Source organism: Nicotiana tabacum, chromosome 18 (assembly GCF_000715075.1).
Source record: "Nicotiana tabacum cultivar K326 chromosome 18, ASM71507v2, whole genome shotgun sequence".
Classification (NCBI taxonomy): domain Eukaryota; kingdom Viridiplantae; phylum Streptophyta; class Magnoliopsida; order Solanales; family Solanaceae; genus Nicotiana; species Nicotiana tabacum.
This window is the reverse complement of record NC_134097.1, coordinates 73,025,596-73,037,406: the sequence shown is the minus strand read 5'-3', so window position 1 is coordinate 73,037,406 and position 11,811 is coordinate 73,025,596.

Below are 11,811 nucleotides of genomic sequence, written 5' to 3'. Positions count from 1 at the left end.
CGATAATTTACTAGACGCACTCTCCCGAGATACGCTAGCTGGCTTTGTTTATTACAGTTCACTTTAGATTGCACCCAAGACTTCGTTATCCCTAATCCCATCTTTAAACCCGCAGTTATAGATCCCTCTTATACTTTGGGAGTGGTGTTGTTCAACAATCACCTAAATATGCACTCTCTCCCGAGTTATGCACACTAATTAGGCACAGCTAATTGAGGATCCTGTCAATTAACTATAACAAACACGTAGTTGAATAAATAGAGATTAAACTGGCAAACTATATTAACATAATCAAGAAGTTCATCATTCAATAGGTTCCATCAAAACCCTAGACAAAGGATTTAGCTACTCATGATAATGGGTAAATAAACTATGAAAACATTCATGATCAAAATTGCCAGAAAAATAAAGAAAAGAAGAAAATATGATGTTTTGGGTGATCTCTCACACTTGTTTTTCTTGCCAAAGTACTCTCTAAAACATTACATCCTCCCTTGGGCGAGTTCTATTGTTTAATATAAAGTTTTGGTCTAAAAATCCCGTGTTTTGCACTTCAATCCCTCAATTTTCCGCTTCCTATCGCGGTCCTACCGCGGTTACGGTAGGACCGCGGCCAACTAGCCTCTCAGAATCCGCAACAGCCTTTTGCCGCGATCCGACCGCGGTTACGCCGGGACCGCGACAGTCCATCTCCAGTTCTGGTTTTGCTGCCTTCGCGTGGTGCACTTAGCGGATATTGTAAGATTGGCCTCTTTTTCTCCGTAATTGATCCCAAAAGTACTCCATAGACTTCTTTTATTGTATATAGCCTGCAAAGCATGAAAAGCACTAATCAGAGCATTTTGTTATCACTTTTTACCATAAAAACTATACAAGAAGGTGGTTCTTTAGGGCCTAATTATAGTCCAATTCACCTATTATCAAGTGGTAACTCACATAAAGGGCAAACTTATGGTACTTAGCTATATGCTATATGGTCTGACGATTTGACTGCCACATATAGCGTCTTGTTATTGTATGCTATATATAGCATTTTCTTTTCATACGCTATACCCCAATTTAAATACTGCCCTTCGTCTTCTTCCCCGACCACCCTTTCCCCCATTTTTTTAAAACCCCATTCTGGTCCCCCCTGCCCATTATTAAAAAAAATGTGAGCCCCTCCCGTCACACAAAAGGTTAAGAACGTAGGTCCCACATCGTAGTAGAGCATTATATTGTTGTGGTTTAACTCCTTCGTCTTCAAATTTTCACACAAAACACTCACTACATCGAGGTATTTCGATTTATTTCATGTCCAAACTTGTATAATAATGTATATCACTGGCTATTGAATGTGTTTTCATGTCGTTTTGTGTTTTATTTGCGAAACTAGTATGTTATATTTATCCGGACTTAGATATTAGTGTTCTAAAAAAATGTAAAATTGAGATTTAATTTTTTACGTTAATATCCGAATTTAGATATTAGTGTTTCCATGTCGTTTTGTGTTTTATTTGCGAAACTAGTATGTTATATGTAGTTTTGTTAATGTTATGTGATTAGAATGTATTTGTTGTTTATATTTAGTTTATTTAATTGCGCAGTAAAATGTAGAAACTTCTAGCGTAGTAAACTGTATAGTATTTTAGTGTAGAATCCTTGTAGTTTAAGTATTTCTTATAATGTAGATTGTTATATATACTTTATACAATTAAATAATGAAAATTATAAAACAAACGCACACAAAATTATCAAAAAATTGAATTTGACACACATAAATATTTATGATAAGTTGGTGCTACTGGGCCTCAAATATCGAGCATGGAACTCAATTGTTATATATACTTGGTACAATTAAATACTCAAAATTATAAAACAAACACACACAAAATTATCAAAAAATTAAAATTGACACACATAAATATTCATGATAGTTTGGTGCTACTGGGCCTCAAATATCGAGCCTGGAACCCAATTGTTGTATATACTTTGTAAAATTAAATACTCAAAATTATAAAACAAACGCATACAAAATTATCAAAAAATTGAATTTTACACACATAAATATTCATGATAGTTTAGTGCTACTGGGCCTCAAATATCGAGCCTGAAACCCAATTGTTATATATACTTTGTACAATTAAATAATAAACATGCAATTAATGTTGTTTAATTTACAGTTGACGACATGAACACGCCTATACATCCCGGCCTTTACTCTCGTGAGCTATTAGTGCTTCAGGGCGATCATAGGTCTGCCCATTTTTGGGAGGGAGAGTTACTGTCCCAGACTCTCTGCGCTAGGAGAGTAGATGACCTGTGGGATTTTCTGAGGCATAGAGATCTCCACGAGCGTGTAGTCCATCGCCTCCAGGATACGAGATTCTATAGGATTATTGAGATCGGGCAGATACAGGTTGATTGGGCTTTGATCACGGCATTGATTGAGCGGTGACGACCGGAGACGCACACTTTTCACCTTCTCATTGGCGAGGCTACCATCACGCTGCAGGACGTAGAGGTTTTATATGGCCTACCCGTTGATGGCATGCTCGTTTCACTGCCTATTGCTATGAGATTTATGTCGCGTGATGCTTATTTGGACATGCTGCAGCAGCTCAAGGGTTTCAGGCCACATGACGAGACTACATCGTCGGGTGCTAGTCGGTTGACTTTGACCCCTATTCGACAGCACCTAGAGCTACTCCACCCCAATATCACCAACGATACAGAGGAGGTACATATCACCCAGTATACGAGTTTGTTGTTGCTTCTTCTATTTGGAGGGGTCTTGTTCCCGACACTCCGGGGAACCTAGTCAGCCTGAGATTTTTGCATCATCTTTACTGCTAGATGAGTTACCCTATTACAGTTGGGGTGCTACTGTTCTCGGCTACATGTATAGGCAAATATGCTGGGTGAGCATGGGCACTCAGAGAGAATTTTGTGGTTTTATGTCGCTTCTACAGGTGACAACATAATCAAATAAAGTGTTCATCAGTTCCAACTCTACCTAGTTAGACATTATCTTAAACATTACATCAACTTTTTATATTAGGTTTGGGCTTAGGAGCGGTTCTTGCAGTTTCAGCCACCGCGACCACAATTACCTCCTACTGTAGCACCTCCGTTTCTCCCTCTAGCCAGGAGGTGGGTTATCCGCCGTACAGTTTCACGAGAGTATGATGCTCATCATAATCTCCCCCTCTGCAGGGATGTGTTGGATCTGCTGGAGGGCGCACAGGTAAATATGTACCTAAACTTACCTGGTGTAGATTAACTTAGTGTTGCGCATACTCACGTTTCATGTTCTTATTTGATAGTTCATCTGGACACCATACAATGACGATTTGATAGCTTCCCTACCACCTTATTGCTTGGTCGGCCGATTGATTTGGAGCACTTCTGCCCCACTCATATGCCTCGATATTGTGGAGCATCATGCCTCAGAGTGGGTACTTCGGCAGTTTGGCCGTCCGCAGTATATACCGAGGGGGCCTATATGGGAGCCTACACATTATCAAAGGGATGATCGTTGCAGGGCGGACGACGTATTTATGGCATGGTTAGCGGCGCAGATCCATATTTGGGACCATCGAGATAAGATGATTCTGCCCCCACCTACACATATCCAGGAGGTTTATCTTTAGAGGTATATGTCCTGGTACTACCACGTCACCCGAATTTTTATCGGGAACCCTATTCATCAGGCTGGCGGTCGGTACGTTCCATACACCGGGCGACACGAGGCCCTGGTATGTTTTCTATTATTATTCATTATATAACTGTATTTTAGTGCAATATATGTAGTTTATATTTTATATGTTGTGCAGGCTATTGGACTACACACAGTCTATCAGATGGGACTATAGATGCAGGATTATGTCGGCGATCCTGCGGATGCCTTGCAGGATTATAGCCGTCGATTTGTAGAGTTGGCTGCCCGGACACTGCAGCGAGCCCGAGAGGATCAGCGTTTGGCACACATGCCTGATTATGTGGATCTAGAGCAGTATGAGCGAGGCCCTGGTATGGCACGAGGTGGTGGTGCCCGACGAGGTGGAGGTGCCCGACGAGGTGGTGGTGCCCGACGAGGCGGGGGTGCCAGACGACGTGGCGGTGGGCGGAGAGGAGGTGGTCCCCAGCAAGGGGGCGTTGAGGCCCCTGCTGATTATGTTGCTGCCGATCTGCCGGGTGGCCTACATGAGACGGACATGCCGTCATATAGCCTTGGGATGGATCTCACTCGAGGGACTTTGCAGGTGACCCCGTCAGGTCAATTATTGATCACGGGCACGCACCTTTCTGGAGTGGATTGAGATACATACTTTCCACGCCCGTCTACTGTTGCTGAGGAGCGGCCGACCTGAGATTTACAGAGTGGGCACCAGCTGAGTTATGGTTCATCATCACGTTCATAGGTATGGTTTTCATAGTATTGAATTAGAATTTGTCTTTATTTTCCATAACTTTGTTAATTTCCTTTTTAAGGCTGAACGCGATGTTGACATGGCTGCGACAGATGATTACATTCAGGAGCTCGACGAGATAGTTGTACGACAATTCAAATTATTGTGACTTATTATATACTTTGTTATTCTGAGCTTTTTATTCTTATGTAGGTTTCTACTGGACTGACGGCCCCTTCTTCTGATCCTGTCAGCACCACTGATAATCATGCAGCGGCGCATCCGGCTATAAGGAGGCGACTTGATGATAACGATCCCGATAGCGTACCCAGGCGGGATGAGATGCGCCTCAGGCCAGCGGTTGCGTTGAAACACATTGGATGAGGGACACATTGATTTTATTCTTTTTTTTTGTATTATATGTAAATAATATTTTTGTATATACATTAACAACAACTTTTATATAATATGTGCATTAATTTTTTATTTCTCCGTTAATTAGTTAGTTTCGTACTACAACACAAACACAGAGTTTCATCATCGTAGATGTTTAACTCCGAGTAAAAAGCAGCCCCTTGCGGAGTGACAGAATACAGATATCTTCCGGTTACTTTAAGTATCACTGAACGTTTTCTCACACCCATTTTTTTTGCGTAACAACGATATCAATTTATCGTACTCTATTGTAAGTGGTAATTTAACATGACCACGTGGAGATAAACTATACCTCACAGAGTTATTCTCCATCACAACCTCACCCCCAATATAGTGAAACTCTTATTCTACGCTCTTCAGACATTACGAAAAAAATGCTTCAGAATGCTTTTCAACAAGAAAAGTTGAACGGGAGTTAGAATTTTATGTGAACGAATTTTCCTAAAATCCCAATCACTTTATATAGGAAATGGCTAGCCCGAGATATGGAATTTTTTTGCCGTATAGCGTTCTTTAAATATACGCTATAGACATTTAAATTATTGTGTTTGTCAGTTCACTTATTGGTGGGTCCATATTCAGGGTATAGTGCTTTTTTGGGTGTTATATGTATAGCGTATGAATAAAAGACGCTATACCTTAACGACAGACGTTACCGTTAATGTATATTGTCTTGTTTTTGCACGCTATATATAGAAATATATTTTTTTTAAAACACCTATTAAGATAATTTGAGTCCAAAAAAATAATATTTAGGTTCCGGACTCCTTTTCCAGATATATGTGGCAGCTTTGAGATAATGATTATTCTTTCTCTCTTTGTATATTATTTGTCGTTTTCTTTTGATTGATGGTCGTAGGCATGGACCAAGAGAAATTGCCAATGCCAAGTCATTAATTAGTTTAGGGGGGAGAGAGAGAGAGACAGCAGTTCCCCAGGCCCCTACATATACGACAGATGGTTTCTTCTTTCTTGTGAAATTGGCTCTCTACTTTACCTCTCAATACGATATGTCAATATGTAAGTTATATGCTTTGGATATGCAAATAATTTTTGCACCTAAGTGTATAAAACTTTTTAAAATTTGTTATCTTAAAAGCTTAACAGTTTGTTTGGATGGTTGTTACCTAATGTATCGTATTGTTACTTTAAATATGATGTTTGTTTTGATTGTTATTTAAATTTTATTGTATCGTATCGTTAAATTTGTCGTTATGTAACGACGAAATATGTCACTATATGTAACGATCAATCTGGTGTGGTTGCGTTCTTATCTTTTTCTTTCAATCTCACCCTTCATTATAATTAAATAATTTATTTTATCATTTATTCAATATTTTCATATAATAATTTTATCCCGTATCATAATTTTTGTTTATAATATTGCAAGTTTATTCTTCATATTGCTGGTGCGTGATATCATAAAACGACGTCAGACGATATAATCTATCCAAACATTGTATTCATTAAACAATAAAATACAGTACAATACAATACAATATGATACATTATGAAACGATATGTAACAATCATCCAAACAAGCTGTAACGGATAAAAATTTTGTGGAGTCATGATATTTGTATGGTTATAAAAGTTTCTCATTAAGGGTAAAATGATTAGTTTAAAGTGGATTATTTCCAATTGTAGAAATGTGTCATTCTTTTTGGAACAGACTAATAAAGAAAATATGTCATCTAAATTGAAACAGATGGAGTAGTTAATTTTCTCGCGCTTCATGCAGTCGGATAAATATTTTTATAAATTGGGTTGACATAAAAGGAAAAAAAAATCTATGGTGTCTATCAGTTGATTTTCATGTTATGAAATCAAGATTATTATGGATGAAAAGAATAATACCACACCATTAATGTACACAAGATATATGTTTTATTTAAGTGTGAAATGCATAATTTGGAGTAGGAATCCTACTATACTACCCTTTTCTCTATAAGGAACATTTATGTAGACAAACCAGTTTGAATCGTATTATCAAGAAGTCATATTTTGAATTGAGTTAAAATTTTATAATCAATTACAGTGTCGGGAGTTTGAATTTTAATAACTTGCTAGCTTGTCCAATGAATCTTTCCTACTCTTTTGTTGATTATGAAGAAAAAAGAATCTTCTTCTTTTACAAATTTTATAATCTCTATTGTCAGCAGTATCAAAAGGAAAAATTAAAGATAGGAAAGAGCTCTAGTTACTCTAATTGTTGCAGCATGTGTTTGATCTTTTTAACGTTTGATAATAAGTAAAATGATAAGCCGAATTTTTGGTCATAGATAACTTAATTCCTAGAACTGGTGGCACAACAGCCAAGCAAGATGCTATAAGGATGTTGTACACTTTGGCTGTTAAAATACAGTGATCGCTGATTTATTAATTTAATAACTCAATAGCTATTCAAAAAATGTGAACTACAAATTACTATCACTACTCCTTTTTTTTTTTTTTTTTTTTAAATGAGTGAATTATTTCTATTGTTTCCTAGATTAGTTAAAAGGAAGAAGACAAACATTGCCATTAGTTTAGACACTTTTCACTGCAATGATTGATAGAGATAAGGTTCGTGGTTTCCTTCTACTCCACATTCATTCCTATCCCTTTTTATTATTTTTAGTTTTTCTGAAAGTGGCACTGGCCGAAAAAAGCCAGTTCATTGTTCAATCAATCAGAAAATCATGGAACAAGAATGTAAGAAATCATATAGATTGGCATTATATTACCCCCAGATCTTCTTTATCAGTTCTAGGGACTAGGAATGTGCGATTCGATCCAGTAAAAGAAAATGGAAAGAGATTTGATTTTCTAATCTGAAAAATAATACTACAACTATGACTGCTTACTAAGAACCATACCGCACTTATTTTTATATTTCATTAAAAATAAATTTTGAATTATTTGTTGATGCAAATCGGCAGAAGCTATCAATCATTGCAGAATTAAGTGATAGCTTTGTTAGTACAACTGTTACCTTGTATCCTGCAAGAACAAAGGTACATTTCCTCTTATCATGAGAAAATAGTAGTAACTGTTTAATATCTTACGCATTTGTGAAGCAAGAGAAATTTGATTCATTAAGTCATGATCACTCTGATTTGTGTTGTGTTAAGTGGTCAAATTGGCGCATTATATATTCCCATTTGACACCTCAACGGAAGAATAATAGCTTGTTTGGCCAAGCTTCTTTTCGGTCAAAAGTGTTTTTTTTTGTTGCCAAAAGCACTTTCGGCCAAAAATTGAGATGCTTGGCCAAACTTTTGGAAGGAAAAAAAGTGCTTTTATTAGAGAAGCAGAAGCAGTTTTGGAGAAGCAGAAAAAAATAGCTTCTCTCCAAAAGTATTTTTTTGAGAAGCACTTTTGAGAAAAATACACTTAGAAACAGTTTTTTAAAGCTTGGCTAAACACTAATTGCTGCTCAAAAATGCTTTTCAAACTAATTAGCCAAACACAAACTGCTCCTCACTAAAAATACTTTTAAAAAAAGCACATTTAAATAAAAAAACACTTTTCAAAATAAACTTATTTTTCCTCGAAAGAAAGTGAATTATCGACAAGTGACAACTGACAAGACAATATCCATCTTGATGAATGTATGGGAAAAGATATGGATAATTGGAGTGAGCTATTGCATGTGGGCTAATCTATAAAGATTGTTGGATATTGGTGTGACAAGATATGTTGTTAAACCAATGGAGGAGCCCATTAGATTATAATTAGTAATATATGAATATGATAGTGATGCCAATTGCCAGCTTCAAGTTTTCAAACCTGCCTAATGTGAAAACTCGAAAGTGAGAGTTTCTTTGTATTTTTAGTCAAAAGAAGCAAATTCGGCCCAATAAACGCCTTGGCCATCAATTTAAAATTGTGAAATTTTTAAAAACCACCGTTGTTTAGTCGCTATTAACTTTCTATAGCTACCATATACGTAATTACTTCGTATAGCTACTATTTAATTGTTACAGTGGTGTATTCGCTGTATTCGAGCTACTGTATTCATGAATATAGCGGCAAAAAGCGCCTAAAAATCAGGGTAGTCCAGCTGTACGCGCATGTATTCACATGTATTCATGAATACAACAGCAAAAAGCGCCTAAAATCAGGACAGTCCAGCTGTATGCACATGTATTCGCGCCATGTATTCATGAATACAATAACGACAATCACCTTAAAAATAGGTATGTCCAGCTGTCTAAGAGAGGAAAAACATATATAGTGTATTTCATGCCGTATTTCATGCCTAAATGGTAGTATATACCACAAATACTTATTTTGCTATAAAATATAAAAGATTGCTATAGAAAATAATATTTTAAAATTTTTTTGATTTATAATAAATAGGGTGTATACCTTTGCTAAATGAGATAAAATTTCCTTTAAAATTAGAATGTACAATAGAACCGGCTAGCCAGTTTTCGAACTGGTCATTGAAAAATAGCCAGCGTTTGCAAAGTTATTGAAAAATAGCCACTACTCTGTTGCAACACGGAAAGTTCCAGCATAATATACTGGAGATTGGTGCATCTGTGTATGAATGTTTCTGTTTTGAATTAATATACAAAATATTTCTATTTCTTCTCTTCGAATTCGGACTGTGAGCACGTGATTTTTGTTTCGCACGACAATCGCTCCAAAAAGAAATAAAGAAATAATAATTGGCCCTGCTGTACAATTTTTGGATTTCTGTGCGGCACCTTGTTGATTTATTTGTGACTTCGGCCCATTTTTATTTATTTACTTTATTAAAACAAAATTCAAAAATATGTGTCCTGCATAATTCGAACCGTAATCCGGTCGTTAGATAGAAAATCATGAATAGGCATCTTCGTCCGTGATTTTATTTTGTCTGACTTTACCTGTTTTGAAATATTTTAGTGTGTGTGCAAATAATTGTATTGAGTGTGTATTTAATTTTAATTTGATTTTTTGGCTTAGTTTTGTTTTAAAATAAATAAGAACAAAAGGAAATAAAAAAAAAATATAAAAAAGGGACCCTTTCCCTTCCGGACTTGGGCCAATTTTAACAAAATTGGCCCAAACGAACAGCCCAAAACCCAGGCCTGACCGGTCCAGATCACCTGATGCCCAGAGAATCCAAACGACGTCGTTTTGGTACAGGTTGATCTGGGCCGTTGATCTCAAATTGATCAACGGCCAAGATCAATTCCCCATAACCCACCAATAAACCCGACCCGTCTCACCCGGACCGACCCCAACCCTTTACCCTTGAAACGACACCGTTCCACTTAAGCTATCAGATCCAGACCGTAGATCTAGATTGATCTAACGGTCGAGATCAATCCACCCACTAACTATATAAGCCTAGATCCATACCCTGCCCCCTAGCCAACACCCCCGCCTTCGTCTTCACCAAACCCATCCCCTTCAAACCCTAGCCGCCCCTGCACACCTTCACCAGAAACCCGACGGCCTGAACGCCGGTGACCTCCACCTGAACACCATAGAACCCCCATGCCATCCTGAACCTAAATCTACCAACCACACACTTCGAATCACCCCCAGGTCCTCGAATCTTCATTTGAAGATTCGAGTCAAAACTCGATCTACACCAACCAACCCCAGCTTCATACCGGACACTCCCCGGACCCTCCTCGTGACCAAACCATACTTGGTTTGGTCCGAATCTAACCAGGGAAACACGAATCCCAGATCTAAGTTTCTGAACTCCAGTTTTCCCTGTGCATGTTCCGTGCTTTGTTCAAACCGAAGAGATTAAGGTCTAATGGACCTTAATCGAGGTGTTTCTCATCCGAGAAACACTTCGTTTAAAAGTCCATTCAACCTTAAAGGAGGTCTGTTCAAACACCAGTGGATTTTTCTGATTTGTTCCTTAAAAAGATTTGAGGTGAGTCTTGTTTTCTTTTCTTTATTTTTTGTTTTATTCCGTGTGATTTGTTTTTAAAAGTCTGTTCATATTTGTTTTAATTTTATCAACTTTTGTTTGTCCACTTTGTTTGAACTTCTGTGTTTGTCTGAATCACTCTCCTCCTATTCTGATAAGGCATGTGTATTGGTTGTATTCCAAATTTGTACTGACTAACTAATCCCTCGAAGTACGATTCTGTTTTAATCAGTATAATTCGAACCATGTATCGATACTGTTTAAATGTCTGATTTTTGGCTACGATTGTGTATGTTAATGCTAATATAGTCGAGTCGACATGTGTCGTCAATTAGTTTCAACTGTCTGAACAAAGTAAATCGATTTGCTTCTGATGAACATTTGCCTTGAGTCAATTAAGAACCAGTTTTTGCTTACTTATAGATTGTTTGAATTGATCAGTTAATGTAAAAAGGATTGTTTATGCTTAAATTCTGAATTGGAAGGCATGTGCACTTGTGCACAGCATGTGCATTGGTGCACCTCATGTGCCTTGTGCACAGCCTGTTTTTCTGCATTAAGAAGGCTTTTTAGTTTTAAATGGTTTGACAGCATATGCTGTCAGATATATTCTACTGCCCATATTTGCTTTTGGTTAGTAAAATGGGAAAGTTTAAGGCTGCCAGGGGAATGATGGGGTTTTATACTTAATTAGCTAAAGTGGAACTGAAAAGAAAAAGGCACATGGGAGGGGTGTTTGATATACTCTAAACAGGCTGTTAAAAGGGGTAAGGAAGGCTTATAAAAGGGGAGGACATCATAGAATTAAGAGGAGGACCTAGGGGAAATATACGGAGATATACAGAGGGATTAGAGATAGACATATACAGAATTAGAAGGGGGCTGATAGAAGAAGAGGGGAGGAAAAGGGATACCATCTGATATTAGAGTAATACACAGAGAGAGGGAGATTGATAGATACAAAGATTTTGATACACACACACACACAGATAGAGATTGATAATAAAGGGAGGGGAATACACTGATAGAAGAGGGATTTGATAAGAAAACAGGAAAAGAGAGTTGTCTAAAAACACACGGACAAAAATAGAACAAAGAGAGACCTAACACAAAAAGGGG